This window comes from Mirounga leonina, unplaced genomic scaffold (assembly GCF_011800145.1).
Source record: "Mirounga leonina isolate KUSES-001 unplaced genomic scaffold, KU_Mleo_1.0 Mir_481, whole genome shotgun sequence".
NCBI classification, from domain to species: Eukaryota; Metazoa; Chordata; class Mammalia; order Carnivora; family Phocidae; genus Mirounga; species Mirounga leonina.
The window spans coordinates 569,236-575,289 of record NW_023270773.1 but is presented as its reverse complement, the minus strand read 5'-3'; the positions used below and the strand labels follow the sequence as shown (position 1 = coordinate 575,289).

General features: G+C 47.6%; 1 pseudogene; it reads right to left on the bottom strand.

Annotated features, from left to right (window-relative positions):
- Positions 1–4,122: 4,122 nt before the first annotated feature.
- Positions 4,123–5,150, bottom strand: LOC117999737 (annotated as a pseudogene).
- Positions 5,151–6,054: the final 904 nt, after the last annotated feature.

Here is a 6,054-nt window from a genome sequence, read left to right as displayed (position 1 = left end):
TGAGGACTCGAGCTAGTCCAGCCAGCACCTGGCACAGCACCTGGCACACAGGTGGAAGCCATTCCTGCTGTATCTTCTGGGGTAGGGCCGGGGGGCTGGGAGCCTAGCCTCACACCCTCATGTGTCAGCATCTTCCCTATGTCTCTACCTGGCCACCGGTTTCTGAAATTTGAGACCTACGGTATGATTCTGTTTGTTGCTGCTGCTGAATTTTTGGAAAGTTTATTTTACTAGTTTTTATTCATTTTATTAGATACTAGGAAAGAGATTCTATACAGTTGACCCTTGAACAATAGGGGGGCTAGGGGCGCCACCCCCCCACAGTTGAAAATGCACATATATCTCTTGACTCCCCCAGAACTTAACTACTAATGGCTTACTGCTGACCGGAAACCGATAACATAAACAGTCAATTAGCACATATTTTGTGTTATATGTGTTATATACCTAACTTTTCTGAATTCTTTCAGTATTCCTAGGCTATGCGATTTGTCTGTAAGTTTTTTTCAAATTATCGAAAACCTCCAAAATTTTTTCCAACCTATTTACTGAAAAAATTAAGTGGACCCGTGCCATTCAAACCTGTGTTGTTCAAGGGTCAACTGTACTTTCCTCCACCATCTTAACCTGAAAGTCTTTCTCCCCCTACATGTAAGGCTAATGCCTAACCTTCTCCATCTGCCGGGCAAGCACATCCTACCTTCAAACATTAAGCGGTGTCACCCCCAGCCTGTGTGGTTCCCATCTGGACTCACGTGTGTGAACTCACCTCACAGGGCACTCGACATCAGCACGGTGGGGGCCACCAGCTGCCCCCCAACTCTGAGAAGGACCTGTGCAGTTCAGAAGGGGTTTGATGCTGAGCTGAGCGGATCAGAAGAGGGGCCTTAGGGGGCAGGGGCGTCCCAGCACGGGGAAGCACCCGGGTCCCATCAACCAGACACCATTGGCTGGTTTCTCCTATGACACCATTGCCAAGAAAGATTTCACATAAAGAAAGGGCTTTACTATTAAATATCAAAACAAACTGAAGTCACTGGTTCACTGCCTTTTTCCCTCTTGTTTGACGATGAGTGAAAAAACCACAAAACAAAAGTGTCGAAATCACCCGTAAAACACAGGCTTCAAATCTTCCAGCTTACCAGCCTAAACTGACCATTTGGCCCCCTGGGACGCAGAGTGTGGAATTGAAGATGGGTTAAGGACCAGAAGTGGGGGGCTCTGCTAGCAGCAGGGTGTGGAGGACCCCCCGCGCTGTACCCTGAGCTTTGCCCAAGTGCTGGCGCCCACTGGATCCGTGCAGGTCCATGTCCCTCCTGTGTCCCTCCCATGTCACTCCAGCTTTATAACAGTTCCTGTGTCCCTCCCATGTCACTCCAGCTTTATAACAGTTCCGGGGCCACCAGCGATGTACTCAGAAGCATGCAGGTAACGGGGAACAGCTCCTGAACACATCTACCTGGTCAGCAGTCGCTGGGCTGTGCCCCTGGCCCCACGGAAGCCCCAGGGCCATGGCAGGCCACCGTGGTGCACATGCGGAGGGGCGGGGAGGGGCTGGGAGAGGCAACGAGAGAAGAGAGTAAACGCTGGCTTCTGGCAGCTGATTTTGGAAGAGAGCATTGCTCTGTTTATTTTATTCCATTTCATTTTATTTTTTTAAAAGGTGTCTAACATTCATGCAAGAAGAAAAGGGTTCCAGAGACTGGTTGCACAACAATGCAAATATACTTCGCACTACTGAATTTTACACTTCAACATGGTTATGAGGATAGATTTCATGTGTGTATTTTACCACGATTAGACATTGGAAGGGCGGGGGAGATGCCCAAGATTTAAAGCAGAACTCTGAAAATCCATTGTTTTTTGCATCCCACCCATTTTCATGTGCTTTAGCTCACTTCCATTTACTGACCCTCGCCTGTGGCTGGCACCCTCCCCTTGCTGTCCCAGTGCTGTCCCTGAGCTGTCCCTGAGCTGGCTGGTGGCTGTGCAGAGAGGCCTGCCTGTCCAGCCCTTCCTCACGCATCACCCTGGAGATGGCTGCATCCTGAGCCCCCGAGACTCCGACGCCTCCGTCCTTCAGGTGTGAATTCCTCCCAGGGACCTTCCCTGACTACCCCCGATCTGAATGCGGCCTCGTCACCACACTTATGCCTATATTCACATAATGCGCTACCATCTGTTCACACCCCTCACCCCCACTATCTGTCCATCACAGTTCCGTGTCACAAGCGCCTGCCAGAAATAATCGTTTGCTGAAAAATCAATGAAAAAGCAAAGTTCCAAAAGAGCAAAAGACTTGTCCACTGTCACTCAGGAAATCCATGGTGAGGGCGAGACCCAGCTCACCCCCAGGCAGCGGCCTGGACTCACGGGATGGCAGCTTTTCAGGAACCTACTGTTCATAAAAACTGCAGTTTTCAAAGTTGAACATATTCAGGGAAAAGCTATTGTAAGCATCGCTGACATGCTGTGGGCTCAGTATCCCAGCCCTGTCTTTGGGAACCTTCCCCCCAGTCCTGCCGGGAAGCACCTGGGCTGACATCACTCTCCTGTCATCCAGCAGAGGACGGTGCATCCTGTGCTGAGTCCTCCGAAAGCAAACACAGCTCTGCTCCGGGAGAGGCCGGGAGCTGGGACACAGCCCTGCGCCGAAGGAAATTGCGTGCTGCAAACAAAGACCCTCTCCTGGCTCCTGATGGCACAATGGCATCTTCTTCCCCAGCGGGGAGAGCCTCCCTGACCCCACCAGGCACAGTGAGGCATGCTTGGGTTGCCAAAACCCGCCACAGTCCCCACTGTATGAGTCCAGCTACATCAAGTGCAAGTTCGAGGAGGGGCACAACCCTTCCATGGCAACAGCTCTTGGTTGGCGGGGTGGGAGGGGCTGACGGGAAAGATGGAGAGGGAATTTTCCGGAGTGCTGGAAATGTTCTGTCTCTTGATGGGATGTGGATTTCACGAGGGTGTTCACCTGCTCAAGCGCCTCTAACAGGAAACAGATCTGTGCATTTCATTGGATGAAAATTATGCCTTATTTAAAAACAAAACAAAACAAATCCACCCCACACCCATTAGGACGGCTACCAAAAAAAATATTACAAAAACAGAAATAGCAAGTATTGGCGAGGGTTTGGAGAAACTGCAACCCTGGTGCATTGTTGGGGGGAATGTAAAATGGTGCAGCTGCTGTGGAAAACAGTATGCAGCTTCCTCAAAAATTAAAAATAGAGCTACCCTAGGACCCAGCAATCATACTTCTTGGTATAAACCCCAAAGAATTGGAAGCAGGGTCTCAAAGAGATAATTGCACGCCCATGTTCATAGCATCATTATTCACAACAGCCAAGAGACGGAAGCAACCCAAGTGTCCATCAATGGATGAATGAAGAAGCAACATGTGGCCATATAATAAGCAAAATGTACATACGATCAGCCTTAAAAGGGAAGGAGTTTCTGATACATGCTACAAAAGGAGATGAAATTGAGGACATTATACTAAGTGAAAGAAGCCAATCACAAAAGGGCAAATACTGTATGATTCTACTACTTATGAGAGGCAACTGGAGCAGTGAAATTCATAGAACGGTGGTTGCCAGGGGCTGGAGAGGGGCATGGGGAGTTAGCGTTTAATGGGGACAGAGTCTCAGTTTGGGCAGATGACAAAATTCTGGAGGTGGATGGTGGTGATGGTTGCACAACAATGTGAATGTGCCTAATGCCACTGAACTGGACACTCAAAAATGGGTAAAATGGTAAATTTCATGCTATGTCTATTTTACCATAATAAAAAAATGGAAAAAATACAAACAAGAACCCAAAACCAAACAAAAGCACAGTGATGGCAAACATGTCTATGAACAGTATGGATAGCTAGCTCTGAGGACAACGAACGACCCCGATGAACTATGGTATTCAAGTGTGTGAAACATTTTTTTTTTTTTAAAGATTTTATTTATTTTGACAGAGAGAGAGACAGCGAGAGAGGGAACACAAGCAAGGGGAGTGGGAGAGGGAGAAGCAGGCTTTCCGCAGAGCAGGGAGCCCGATGCGGGGCTCGATCCCAGGACCCTGGGATCATGACCTGAGCCAAAGGCAGACGCTTAACGACTGAGCCACCCGGGCGCCCCGAAACATTTTTTTTTCTCCCATGATGTTTTACTAGAAAAAACTCCTGTTCCATTCCTTGTCACTGTTCTTAGCATACTACAATTTACTTCTGAATGGTTTAATTGCCAACTAGTTCGAAAGGATTATTGGTTTAAGAGAAAGCCCCAAATCAGTACAGCTTTTATTGCATCTTTAGACGATCACAAGTAAGTCTGAAAAATCATCTGGCATCTTGCTGTATGTGTAGCTGGACAGCTTAGATCTTCTTCATCAGCTTGCTGAACTATTCCTTTTTCAGAAACATAGATACCATCCCCAAATCTTCTGATATCCTTATTTTTAACGGTTGTGACTTGCTGAATCAAAGCAGCTGAGTTTGATACAAGTTCAATGTCATTTCCTTCAAGAATTAATTCACCTTTCTGGGCTTGAGATACAGAACAAGCAACACCTGGCCTCATCTGAACCCCTGCAGACATATTTTTCACCCAAGAAATTTCAGATTTCAACAAGAGAACCCCATTCTCCTGAATAAAAACATTGATGGGGAACTGAGCATACATAGACCACGTCTTATAATAGAAGCCCAGTGTAACTCCCTTGATCGTGGTCTGTACATGACCACAGACGGTGCGAACGGTAGCCAGTTCTGTTCTAGTTCCCCACCATTTGTCAACTTGGAGCCTCTTTCTTTCCCAGGAGACTGAGTTCTACATTTATGTAATTAAAGTTCCCCTGGGGGGGTGCCTGGGTGGCTCAGTCGGTTGGGCGTCTGCCTTCGGCTCAGGTCATGATCTCAGGGTCCTGGGATCGAGCCCCGCATCGGGCTCCCTGCTCTGCAGGAAGCCTGCTTCTACCTCTCCCACTCCCCCTGCTTGTGTTCCCTCTCGCTGTGTCTCTCTCTGTCAAATAAATAAATAAAATCTTAAAAAAAAAAAAAAAGCTCCCCTGGGGCCCTCCACAATAACACTGTGTCCCTTCAGAGTGATGTCAACATTTTCTGGAATGTTGACAGTCTGATTGCTGAGAATGGTCTTCATTCCCACAGTAGGTGTGGCAAAGAGTGTATGAAACATTTTTGAAGAAAGAGTATTTTGACGGAAGAGTGTTCAGGCAGAGGGATGGCGAAGCTTGAGAATTTGACTGCATTTATGGCTGGATCCTGTCCAAGTGGGCTTTTTAATACATTACTTTTAATACATTAATAATACATTTTAATATATTACTAACTTGACTTCTAAGAAGACTCTTCTTTTTTTTTCTTTTCTTTTCTTTTTAAAGATTTTTATTTATTTGACAGAGAGAGATACAGCGAGAGAGGGAACACACACACAAGGAGTGGCAGAGGGAGAAGCAGGCCTCCTGCCGAGCAGGGAGCCTGATGCGGGACTCGAACACGGGATTCCAGGATCATGACCTGAGCCGAAGGCAGACGCTTAACAACTGAGCCACCCAGGCGCCCCTAAGAAGACTCTTCTACTGAGGAGATAATTGTACAACCAGCGGGGCTCCCTGTGAAGTAATAAGCTTGATTCATGATTTTTTTCTTACATTAAAGATGTCAGACATTCTGAGCTTGAGCAATTACATTTCTAGGTCTTAGGAGCTGCAGGCTAGCAGACCCTGGACTTTCCTCACCAACTTTAAGGGTAAGCGTTCGATAGTTAATTTATGGTCGCCTGGGAAATCTGTCACGTGACTGTTGTTGTCGTGTCTCTGACACCTGGCATGCCTGCTCGGTATATAGTGGGCACTCAATAAACATTTATCAGGGCGCCTGGGTGGGTCAGTTGGTTAAGCGACTGCCTTCGGCTCAGGTCATGATCCTGGAGTCCCTGGATCGAGTCCCGCATCGGGCTCCCTGCTCAGCGGGGGTCTGCTTCTCCCTCTGACCCTCCTCCCTCTCATGCTCTCTGTCTCTCATTCTTTCTGTCTCAAATAAAT